The sequence below is a fragment of the Choloepus didactylus genome, chromosome 4 (genome assembly GCF_015220235.1).
Source record: "Choloepus didactylus isolate mChoDid1 chromosome 4, mChoDid1.pri, whole genome shotgun sequence".
Lineage (NCBI taxonomy): Eukaryota > Metazoa > Chordata > Mammalia > Pilosa > Megalonychidae > Choloepus > Choloepus didactylus.
In genome coordinates this window covers 114,047,771-114,061,387 of record NC_051310.1, presented here as the reverse complement: position 1 = coordinate 114,061,387, position 13,617 = coordinate 114,047,771, and the positions used below count along the sequence as shown (strand labels likewise).

At 35.8% G+C, this 13,617-nt stretch overlaps 1 protein-coding gene and 1 pseudogene across 13 annotated transcripts in view; one reads left to right on the top strand and one right to left on the bottom strand.

The window, feature by feature from the left end:
• Window positions 1-13,617, top strand: part of ANKDD1A (ankyrin repeat and death domain containing 1A) — a 201,044-nt gene that overhangs the window by 126,420 nt on the left and 61,007 nt on the right. The gene's annotated exons all lie outside the window — the stretch shown is intronic.
• LOC119531896 lies at window positions 5,275-6,659 on the bottom strand (annotated as a pseudogene).

The window sequence follows — 13,617 nt, the reverse complement described above, 5'->3', positions numbered from 1 at the left end:
AACCTTCCCAGAAATAAATGACCAGGGCCAGATGTCTTCACGGGGGAATTCTACCAAACTTTCCAAAAAGAACTAACACCAATTTTACTTAAACTCTTTCCAAACATTGAAGAAAATGGAACACTACCTAACACATTTTATGAAGCTAACATCAATCTAACACCAAAACCAGGCAAAGATGCCACAAAAATGGAAAACTACAGGCCAATCTCCCTCATGAATATACATGCAAAAATTGTCAACAAAATACCTGCAAATCAAATCCAAAGACACATTAAAAAAATCATACACCATGACCAAGTGGGGTCCATTCCAGGCATGCAAGTATGGTTCAACATAAGAGAATCAATCAATGTAATACTACACATTAACAAATCAAAAGAGAAAAATCAAATGATCATTTCAATAGATGCTGAAAAAGCATTCAACAAAATCCAATATCGCTTTTTGATAAAAACACTTCAAAAGGTAGGAATTGAAGGAAACTTCCTCAATGTGATAAAGAGCATATATGAAGAACCCACAGCCAGCATAGTACTCAATGGTGAGAGACTGAAAGCCTTCCCTCTAAGATCAGAAATGAGACAAGGATGCCCAGAATCACCACTGTTATTCAACATTATGCTAGAAGTGCTAGCCAGGGCAATCCAGCAAGACAGAGAAATAAAAGGCATCCAAATTGTAAAGGAAGAAGTAAAACTGTCATTGTTTGCAGATGGTATGATCTTATATCTGGAAAACCCTGAGAAATTGACAATACAACTACTGGAGCTAATAAACAAATTTAGCAAAGTAGCGGGATACAAGATTAATGCACATAAGTCAGTAATGTTTCTATACGTTAGAAATGAAAGAACTGAAGAGAAACTCAAGAAAAAGATACATTTTCAATAGCAACTAAAAAAAAATCAAGTACCTAGGAATAAACTCAGCCAAAGATGTAAAAGACCTACACAAAGAAAACTACATAACTCAACTAAAAGAAATAGAAAGGGACCTTAAAAGATGGAAAAATATTCCATATTCATGGATAGGAAGGTTAAATGTCATTAAGATGTCAATTCTACCCTAAGTCATCTACAGATTCAATGCAATTCCAATCAAAATTCGAATAACCTCCTTTGCAGACTTGGAAAAGCTAGTTATCAAATTTATTTGGAAAGGGAAGGTGCCTCAAATTGCTAAAAACTCTCTAAAAAAGAAAAACAAAGTAGGAGGACTTACACTCCCTGACTTTGAAGCTTACTGTAAAGCCATAGTAGTCAAAACAGCATGGTACTGGCACAAAGATAGATATATCAATCAAGGGAATAGAATTGAGAACTCAGAGATAGACCTCCAGATCTACAGCCAACTGATCTTTGATAAGGCCCCCAAAGCCACTGAAATGGGACATAACAGTCTTTTCAACAAATGGGGCTGGGAGAGTTGGATATCCATATCCAAAAGAATGAAAGAGGACCCCTACAACACACCCTACACAAAAATTAACTCAAAGTGGATCAAAGACCTCAATATAAAAGACAGTACTATAAAACTCCTAGAAGATAATGTAGGGAGACATTTTCAAGACCTTGTCTTAGGAGGTCACTTCCTAGACCTTATACCCAAAGCACAAGCAACATAGGAAAAAAATAGATAAATGGGAACTCCTCAAGCTTAGAAGTTTTTGTACCTCAAAGGAATTTGTCAAAAAGATGAAGAGGCAGCCAACTCAATGGGAAAAAATTTTTGGAAACCATTTATCTGACAAAGGACTGATATCTTGCATATATAAAGAAATCCTACAACTCAATGACAATAGTATAGACAGCCCAATTGTAAAATGGGCAAAAGATATGAAGAGAACACATGAAAAAATGTTCAGCTTCACTAGTGATTAGAAAGATGGAAATTAAGACCACAACGAGATACCATGTTCAGCTTCGCTAGTGATTAGAAAGATGGAAATTAAGACCACAACAAGATACCATCTCACACCAATTAGAATGGCTGCCATTAAACAAACAGGAAACTACAAATGCTGGAGAGAATGTGGAGAAATTGGAACTCTTATTCGTTGTTGGTGGGACTGTATAATGGTTCAGCCAGTCTGGAAGACAGTCTGGCAGTTCCTTAGAAAATTAGATATAAATAAAATGTGATACAGCAATTGTACTTCTTGGTATATACCCAGAAGACCTGAAAGCAATGACATGAACAAATATCTGCATGCCAATGTTTGTAGCAGCATTATTCACAATTGCCAAGAGGAAACAACCCAAATGTCCCTCAACAGATGAATGGATAAATAAAATGTGGTATATGCACACAATGGAATACTATGCAGCAGTAAGAAGGAACAATGTCGTGAGACATATGACAACTTGGATGAACCTTGAAGACATAATACTGAGCGAAATAAGCCAGGCAAAAAAGGAGAAATATTATATGCTACCACTAATGTGAACATTGCTGGGGGAGAATGCATGGGGTGTTGGGCTTCCCCACCTTGATGGTTGCTGATGTGCTCACAGACATTGGGGACTGATGGTTTGATGGGCTGAGCCCTTAATCACAGGACTTGCCCTTGGGAAGACTGTTACTGCAAAGGAGAGGCTACGCCTCCTTATAATTGCGCTTAAGTGTCTCCTCCTGAATGCCTCTTTGTTGCTCAGATGTGGCCCTCGCTCTCTAGCTAAGCCAACTTGGCAGATGAAATCACTGCCTTTCCCACTAGTGGGATCTGACACCCAGGGGTGTAAATATCCACGGCAATGTGGAATATGACTCCTGGGGAGGAATGTGGACCCGGCATCGTGGGATGGAGAACATCTTGACCTAAAGGGGGATGCGAAATGAAATGAAGTAAGTTTCAGTGGCTGAGAGTTTCCAAAAGGAGCTGAGAGGTCACTCTGGTGGCCACTCTTATGCAGAATATATACAACACTTTTTAGGTTCTAATGAATTGGAATAACTAGCAGTAAATACCTGAAACTATCAAACTACAATCCAGAACCCTTGAATCTTGAAGTTGATTGTAAAAAAATGTAGCTTATGAGGGTTGATAATGTGATTGGTAAACCCATGTGGATTACACTCCCCTTTGTCCAGTGTATGGATGGATGAGTAGAAAAACAGGGGCAAAATAAGCACCCAGTGATCTTTTTTTACTTTAATTGTTCTTTTTCACTTTAATTTTTATTCTTATTACTTTTGTGTGTGTGGTAATGAAAATGTTCAAAAATTAATTTTGGTGCTGAATGCACAACTATATGATAGTACTGTGAATGATTGATCATACACTTTGTATGACTGTATGGTATGTGAATATATCTCAATAAAATTGAATTATTAAAAAAAACAAAAACAGACAAACAAAAAAAGACCACAGTGAGATACCATCTCACACCAATTAGAATGGCTGCCATTAAACAAACAGGAAACTACAAATACTGGAGAGGATGTGGAGAAATTGGAACTCTTATTCGTTGTTGGTGGGACTATAATGGTTCAGCCACTGTGGAAGATAGTCTGGCAGTTCCTTAGAAAATTAGATATAGCATTACCCTTCGATCTAGCAATTGCACTTCTCGGTGTATACCCAGAAGATCTGAAAGCAATGACGTGAACAGATAATCTGCACGCCAATGTTCATAGCAGCATTATTCACAATTGCCAAGAGATGGAAACAACCCAAATGTCCTTCAACAGATGAGTGGAGAAATAAAATGTTTTATATACACACGATGGAATACTATGCGGCAGTAAGAACGTATGATGTCGTGAAACATATGACAACGTAAATTAACCTTGAAGACATAATGCTGAGTGAAATAAGCCAGGCACAAAAAGAGAAATACTGTATAATACCACTAATGGGAACACTGTGAAAAATGTAAAATAAACGGTTCATATTGTAGAGTGTCAGGGACCTAGCAATAGACAGCAAATAGTGAAGGGGGAACAATAATCTAATAAAAACAGATGTTATGGAGGGTAAACGTAATGTTCTGGGAATGCTCAGGAATGACTATGGTTTGTTCATTTCTGGGGGGTATGGTAGGAACAAGTTCTCAGAAATGTAGTTATTTTAGGTTATTTGTTTTTCTTACTCCTTTGTTGGGTTATGGTCTGTTTATTTTCTTGGGGTAGGGTAGGAACATGTTGGAAGCAATGTAGTTAATTAGGTTATTTGTTTTTTCTTATTCCTTTGTTTTGGCTTTGTTTGAAACTTTATTATTATTTGTTGTTTAAATTTTTGAGAAAGTTTAAAAAAACAATGACTGCATGGGGAAAAAAAGTAAAAATATGATGGGGGGAGGAAGGGAAATGGAATGCTTGATGTTCTTTTTTTTTCTAATTTTTATTTTATTTCTTGGAGTAATGAAGATGTTCAAAGATTGATTGTGATGATCAATGCACAACTATGAACAACTGAGTGTACACTTAGAAGGATTGTATGTTTTGTGAATATATCTCAATAAAATTGCATTAAAAAAATAGCAAGCAAACCTGATACTTGTTGCCCACCTAGAAGAGAATTCTCTGTCCGTAACAAAGATGAAGGCAAAATAATAATGAATTACATCTTCAAGTCTCTTAAGTTTTTCTAGAAGCCAAGACAGATCATTACCCTTATGTTTACATTTGCCATTTAACACTGTTGTTCACTACAAATTCTTCTCTAATGATGTAATTTCTACCTTCATAGTTTTACAATTGGTTATTGTTTAGACTCCACTTTCTAGTTTTCATTAGCAGGATGACTTCAAATTACATGTAGTATGAGCTGTTTGAGTTTTCCTGCAGACCAATAACTGCATTTAGATAAATTCTTGATATGCTTAAGTTCTTAGATCAATGTATTTATATTATCTTTTCCAATCTAGGTGTCACATTGATTTTTGATGTTTTATCACCATCACTTCTTACCTGAGATCTTAAAGTTCCTTCTACTTTGAGGCTGTTAGCCATTTTTTATCTCCTATTTTCTGAAATGCACATTCACATTATGTAAAAGGAGACAGAAGGATCAATTTTGAAAAGATAGTTTTAGTTTTCAGATTTTATAATTCCCATGTTACCTTTTAAATGTAGAAGGGAATATATATTTGCAAAGAACATTTCAATGATCAACACAGAAATAATGTATTTGTCTAAAAAGGAAACTTTAAGAAAGGGACAGAATCCAGTAGTTCATTATTTGGAAAAATAATAGAGAATATAAAATCACATGAAATATTTAGGCATTAACACCTGAATTTAGTTTAAAATTTCAGTTTCTAGGCAAGTATGACACAACTTCTCTCAAGATAAAATAATAATGGTGAGTGAAGATTTTCTACATTTCCCAGTGGATTTTATGACAGTCAATATGGAAACAAAACTACTATGTATCAAGACATGTTTTAAGTTTGTTTTCATTTCTGAAGAAAAAGACCTGAGTGCTGAATTTTTAGAAAAATTTCTTAAACTTTCACAACCTTTAGAAGTTTTTCTGCCATGTGTCTTCTCTGATGTCTAAAAAGACTTGAGCTTTGACTACAGGATTTCCCACACTGAACACATTTGTAAAGTTTCTTCTGAGTATGGATTCTGTGATGATTGATAAGCCCAGAATTCTGGCTACAGGCTTTCCCACATTCAAGACATTTATAAAAAAATATATAAAAAAATAAAAAAAAAAAAAAAAAAAAAGACATTTATAAGATTCACCTCCAGTATGAACTCTCTGTTGTTGTGCAAAAATGGAACTTCTGCTGAATGCTTTCCCACACTCAACACATCCATAGCGTTTCTCCCTGCTGTGGATTCTTTGATGAAGGACTGAGCCGTGACTGAAGTGTTTTCCCCATTTATCACATATATGTTGTTTTTTTCAAGAGGGATTCCTCTCTCTTTCAAATCCACCCTTGGGGAAAATGACTTCTTTGTATTTTAAAATTTGAGGAAGGCCTAGCATCATCACAGTTCCCAAGGGAAAGGAGCTCCCAGGATGCCCACTTAACCCGGTTGTTAACAGCATCAAGCTCAGAATTAGGTAATCCCTGAGCTTCTTCTTGAGATACTATCTCCTCTATCACACTTTCCGTTTTTGTTGATTAAGAGAAACCTGCTGTCCCAGGTAATCAGGCTCACTCTCCAAATCCTCCAGTACAGTCACTGACTCCTCTTCATTCTCTGGATCATTTCAAACCTTAGTCTGTAACTCTTTGGGTTGGATGGCAACAAACTGCTCCAGCACTACCAGCTCCAAGATTTTTTCTTTTGTGTGAGTCTCTGGCCTGAGTCACCGGTGGCCAAGTTCTTGGAACTGGCTCACAGCTTCACAGGGCTCCAGTGAATCCTGGTATCCAAACTGTCTGAATTGCTGTTGGAAAACCTCTGGGTCAGGAAGATGGTTCCGAGGGGATACTTGATCGTTCTTTGCCATCAGGATCCTTCTATAACTTCACTCAGAATTTTTCCCTCTTCATCTGGAGTAGGGATGATAAGTATTGAGTCTTCTTCCATTGGCTGTGCACACATCCTGAATTATAATACTTGAAGAAAAGACAATCAAGGCAGGATATAGGCTTCAGGGAAATTCTCCATTTTCTTTGCAGACACTCCTCTGGCTTAGAAACCACAGTAGCTTTGCTGACCACGGCAAATGCAGAAATTGCCACTCAACAAGCTGTTTCTGGCTTGTTGATGAGGCTGCCAAGTCCACTCAACTGGGACAGAATAGTCTCTTCAACAAATGGTGCTGGGAGAACCAGATATCCATATGCAAAAGAATGAAAGAGGTCCCCTGTCTCACACTTTATTCAAAAATTAACTCAAATCAAAGACCTAAATATAAGAGCCAGGATCATAAAACTCTTATAAGAAAATGTAGGGAAGCATCTTCAAGATCTTGTGGTAGGTGGTACTTTCTTATACTTTATACCCAAAGCACAAACAATGAAAGAAAAAATAGATTAATGGGACCTCCTCAAAACTGAGAACTCTTGTGATTCCAGGAACTTTGTTGAAAAGGTAAAAAGGCAGCCTTTCTCAATGGGAGAAAATATTTGGAAAACACATGTCCAAAAAGGGCTTGATATCCAGAATATATAAAGAAATCCTATAATTCAGCAATAAAAAGACAAATAGCTCAATTAAAAATGGCCAAAAGACTTGCATAGACATTGTTCCAAAGAGGAAATACAAATGGCTAAAAAGCACTTGAAAAGATTCTCAACTTCACTAGCTATTAGGGAAATGCAAATTAAAACTACAGTGATATATCATGTCACTCCTACTAGAATGGTCACTATTAAACAAGCAGAAAACCACAAATGTTGAAGAGGATGTGGAGAAAAAGGAGCAATTATTCACTGCTGGTAGGAATGTAAAATGGTACAGCCATTATGGAAAACCATTTGGTGGTTCCTCAGGAAGTATAGCGCTGCCTATGATCCTGCAATCCCTCTACTAGGGTATATACTCAGAAGAACTGAAAACAGGGATGAAAACAGACACTGATGTTCATATTATTCACAATTGCCAAAAGATGGAAACAACTTAACTGTCTATCAACCGATGAATGGATAAACAGAATGTGATGTATGCATACGATGGAATATTATTCAGCTGTAGTCATGACGCATGCAACAACATGGATGAACCTTGAGGACATTATGCTCAGTAAAATAAGCCAGGCCCAAAAGGACAAATATTGTATTATCTCTCTAATATGAATTAAATATAATAAGCAAACTCATGGAGTTAATATTTAGAATATAGGTTACCAGAAGAAAGGGTGAGGGTAGGGAATGGGAAGCTAATGCTTAATTTGTGCAGAATTTTTAATAAGCTTGATTATAAATGTTTGGAAATGAATACAGGTGATAGCACATTATTATTAGTGTAAATAACAGTGCTGAATCATGGGTGTGATTGTGGTTGAATGGGGAAGTTTAGGGTTGTGTATGTCACTGGAAGGAAAGCTAGAGGATAAAATATGTGACTACATAACAGTGAACCCTGTTGTGTACAATGAAGCTGGTTAATTGTACAAATATAAGAATGTTCTTCCATTAAATAGAACAAATGTACATCACTTTTACAAGGCGTTAATAATAGGGTGGTATGTTGGGAAAAAATACACCTAATGCAAACTACAGACTAGAGTTAATAGTAATAGTTTAATATTCTTCCATCAACTCTAACAAAGATACCACACTGAAGCAAAGTGCTTTTTTTTTTTTTTGGAGCAATAAAAATGTTCTAAAATTGATTGTGGTGATGAAAAGCACAACTCTGTGATTATACTGAGAGCCGCTGATTGTACATACATGTTCGATGAATTGTATGGTGTGGGAATAACACTGTTTTAATTTAAAAAGTATATATATAAGCAATGGAAAATTTTTTTAAGTATTAAAAGAATAAAACATAAAAGGAAGTTTAGAAAATGGAATAAAAGTATCCATATTTCTACTTTGGCACAAGTATTCTTTTTTATTTACTCTATACCAATCTTTGTAAAGATTACCCACTTTAGTATAGTTAGCAGTATAATATACATATAATGTTGTGTCCAAATTATCACAAGAGTTTCCACGCTGCTGCTTAGCTATTGATGACATTTTTATCTGATTCTAGTTACCATGATTTATTAACCTCTTTAACTACGGTAGCGCATTAAGTTTACTTGCCATTATGAGTAGCACAGCTTTATGCATGTAATTTTCTTTTGGACGGATTCTTAGAAGTGGGAATATGAGGTCAAATATTGTAAACATCTTTCTAGCCTTTGTACGTTAGCCAAGTCACTTCCTAAATGCTTGTACCAACAGAGCTACTGACAATGTTTGGGTGGGCCATTTCACCAGCATGTGCATTAGGTTTTACATTTTCCTCCAATGGAAAAGAAAATACTTGACTCTATTGAAAAACCTCACACCTTATAAAATATTAACTCAAAATGGGTCACAGACTTAAATGTAAAACTGCAAAACTTTTAGAAAAAAAGCAGAAGAAAATCTTTAGGATTTAGGGTTAGGCAAAGAGTTCTCAGACTTGACAACAAAAGCATGGTCCATAAAAGAAAAACTTGATACACTGGACCATATCAAAATTAAAAACATTTGCTCTGTGAAAGACCCTGTTCAGAAGATGAAAAAACAAGCCACAGATTGGGAGAAAATATTTGCAAGCCACATATACAACAAAGTACTAATATCTAGAATATTTAAAGAACTCTAAAAACTCAGCAGTAAAAACCCAAACAACAACTTTAGAAAATGGGCAAAAGACATGAACAGACATTTCACACCAAAGGTCATTCAACCTCATTAACCATTAGGAAATGCTAATTAAAACCATGAGACACCACTACACATCTATCTGAATGGCTAAAATAAAATATAGTCTGAAGATTGAAAGATTGAGACGATGAAATGAGAGGGTTTAACAGGATTGTGACTACTGAATCCTTATACAGTTTTTTTTTTTTAGTCTCTAGTGTATTAGAACAGCTAGAAGGAAATAACTGAAATTGTAGAACTGCAACCCATACTATACTTTGAAATTTTCCCTATATCCACTTGTTTTTTTTTTTATATCCACTTGTTAAACCAGACTTTGAAAGTTATCACTTTTCTGTATATATGTTATATTTCACAATAAAAATGTTTAAAAATATAGTAACACACCAACTTGTGGCAAGGATATGGAGAAGCTAGATCACTCATACATTGTTGGTGGGAATGTAAAATAGTACAGCCACTCTGGAACACAGTTTGGCAGTTTTTAAAATAAAACTAAATATGCAATCATCATGCAATCTAGCAATTGCATTTTTGGGCATTTATCCTAGAGAAATGAAAACTTATATTTACATAAAAACCTGAAGATGAGTGTTTATAGCAGCTTTATTTGTAATAGCCCCAAACAGGAAATAGCCCAGATGTCCTTCAGTGCATGAATGGTTCAACAAACTGGGGTACATCCATACCATGGAATAGTACTCAGCAATAAAAACAGATTAACTACTGAAACATGTGAAAAACTTGGGTGGATTTCAAGGGAATTATGCTGAATGAAAAAAGTCAGTCCCGAAGAGGATGTGGAGAAATTGGAACTCTTATTCATTGCTGGTGGGACTGTGTAATGGTACAGCTACTCTGGAAGACAGTTTGGCAGTTCCTCAGAACACTAGATATTGAATTACCCTATGATCTGGCAACTCCACTTCTCAGTATATACCCAGATTTGAAAGCAGTGACACAAACAGACATTTGTACACCGATGTTCATAGCAGCATTGTTCACAATTACCAAGAGATGGAAACAATCCAAGTGTCCTTCGACAGACAAGCTGATAAACAAAATGTGGGATATACATATGTTGGAATACTATGCAGCAGTAAGAAGCAACAAGGTCTTGAAACATATGGCAACATGGATGAGCCTTGAAGATATAATTCTGAGTGAAATAACTCAGATGCAAAAGGAGAGATATTTTTATGTTACCACTTCTGTGGGCATCTGAACAATGTAAAATCAATGTCTCATAATGTAGGAATATTGGGGACCTATTGATAGACAGTAGCCAGTGAGGGGGAAAAATAGTCTAATATGTTCAGATATGTTAATGATGGTGAATTCAAAGGTGTGGTAATGGGTAGGGGTGATGATTGTTAATGGGATTACAAGTATCAGAGCTGTATTGAAGGTGAATAGGAATGATATAGACAGGTGCTTGCATGATATACTTCTAAGGTATGACACCAGCACAGAGAGTTGACAACAGAAGGTGTTACATGGGAAAAATCTATACATTGCGTACTATGGACTATAATAAATAATAGGAATAACATACTCTATAAAAGTTTCACTTACTAAGTTTATTCATCAGAAACGTAAATCCTTCAGAGTGCCCCTATGCCAGCTAAGTTCCAAAACCCAGAGGCAATAGCCTCTTCAAGAACATCAACTAGATAAGTCCCCTTTTCTCATAAAGTTGACACCCGTTTTCAACATGAACAGGTTTAGGGTGGTCACTGCCTAGACATCCCTGAAGATCGAGAAAGTAATGGAACTAGAGGAAGGGGTAGCAACAGACAAGATGGAATTTAACAAAGAATTAGGAATACTGAATCTCTATATAATTTTCTTTTCTTTAGTTGTTAGAGTATTAGAATAGTTAGAAAGAGAAAATGGAAATGGTGGAGCTGTAGCCCATAACATCCTTTGAAATTTGTTATATAGCTGCTAGTTAAATTGTAATTTGAAGGCTGTACCTTTTTGTATATGTGTTAGATTTTACAATAAGGAAATGTCTGAAACTATGGTACTATAACTCATAACTTTGGAAATTTCCTACATATCTACTAGTTAAATCATATTTTGAAAGATAGTACCTTTTTGTATGTTATATTTCATATTGGGGAAATATCTGAAACTGTGGAATTGTAACCTATAATATTCTTTGAAATTTGCTCTCTACTTGTTAAATTGCACTTGGACAGTTATCACTTTTATGTATATATGTTATATTCTACAATAAAAAATGATTTAAAAAAGACAATATGGAATGAAGGCACAATATGTTAAAAAAAAAATCCGTCCCAGAGGTTACCTATCATATGATTCCATTTACATAGCATCCTTGAGATGACAAAATTATAGAAATAGAGAATAGATTAGTGGTTGCTGGGGGTTGGAACCCAGATGAAGGTGTAGGGTGGGAAGGAGGAGAAGGAGATGGTTGTAACAGGGCAACACAAGGACCCTTGTGGTAATGGAATGGCTTTGTGTCTTCACTGGGTGGTAGATGCACAAATCTGCATATGCGATAAAATTACATAGAAATAAATATAAAAACACACCAATTATGTAAGAAAACTGGAGAAAGCTGAAAAGATCGGTGGATTGCATCAATGTCAGTATTCTGTTTTGGATATTGTACTATAGTTTTGCAAGATGTTATCACTGAGGGAAACCTTGTAAAGGGTACACAGAATTTCTCTGTATTATTTCTTACCACGGCATGTGAATCTGCAGTTATCTGAAAATTTTTAAAAACAGTTTTTTAAAAAGGGAAGGAGAATATATATTTGTATTTGCTTGTATATTCATTAGCAATTACTCTGGAAGGATACACATAATACCAATAACAGTGGTAACACTTGGGCTTGGAGAAGGGGAGGAACTGGACAGATGGGTGACAGGAGTGGGAAGGAAGCTCTCTCACTGATATCTTTTTGGTCTTTTGGGTTTTAAAGTAAAATATAAAGTAATTAAAAGCAATACTTGCTCTCTTACCACTCTCTTCCCCCCCTTTATTCCCCAGACCCGTTTCCAGGAAGCATGGGGCTACACTCAGCGTTTTTGGTTAATGTAACTCCGTAGCCCTGCCACTCCTGGAAGGCCACCATAAGTTTCAAGATTTATTAGAGCCATGGACTTGAACCAATTTCCACTCCACTTGCTGCCCCTTCACACTCACAGCAGACCTTCTTGGGCTTGATTTCAATTTCAGTTATCCAGCAGCAACCTGAGGATACTGTTGAAATTATTCCGTGGTAGTTTTACCTGTTATTTTGTTTTACCAGATATATTTCAGAATATTTTTGGCACTTCTGAGATTTGGGTTTGGAATTATATTAAACATGTAAGTTTTAATATGGGAAAATGGTCATCTTTATAATGTTTGATTTTTCCATTAGGAACATGACATCTTGCCCTTTCTTTATGTCTTTTCTATCCATCAGTGCTATGTAGCTTACTTTTGGTTTGCCTTTGTCATATCCATTTCCAATCAAACCTTTCACAGATAATTCTTTTTTTTTGGTTATCATTGTAAAGAGTTTCTTCTTAAATTATATACATTATTTCTTGCAGGCATTCAATACAGGAGTGCTATTGACTTGGACATTTTTATCTTCTTTGTGATTTTTTTTTCATTTTTAAAAACTTTTTATTTTCAAATACTTTCAAGCTTACATGACAGTTACAAAAAAAATACAAACCACATATAGAGAACTCCAGCATACCCCCACCCACTCCAAATACCTAGATTCACCAATTTTAACATTTTGCCACATTTTCCGTATCATTCTATCAGTCATCGGTCTGTCAATTCATTTTCTGAACACTTGAATGTAGGTTGTATACATCACGCTCCTTGAACACTTAACACTGCCATGTACATTTCCTAAGAACAAGGATATTCACTTAAGTGAAACTTAGTTTCTTAAGTTTAAGAAATTAACACTGATAGAAAGCCTACAGTCTATATTCCAATTTTTCATCTGTCCCAATAATGTCCCTTTGAACCTTTCCTCCTCCCTTACTAGATCCCATCCAGGATCATGTACTACATTTAACTGTCATTGTCTCTTTAGCTGCTCTTTTTTCTTTTTAAAGTGTGGTAACATATAAACTTTCCCATCTCAGCCACACCCAAGCACACCATTCAGTGGGATTAATCACATTCATAATAGTGTGGTGCCCTCCCCACCTTCCGTTACTAAAACTTGGTCATCTCCCCAAACAGAAACCCTACACCCACTATGCATCAACTCTCCATTCTCCCTGCTCCCCACCCCTGGCAACCTGTACTCTAATTTCTGTCTCTGTGAGCTTGCATATTCTCCATTAC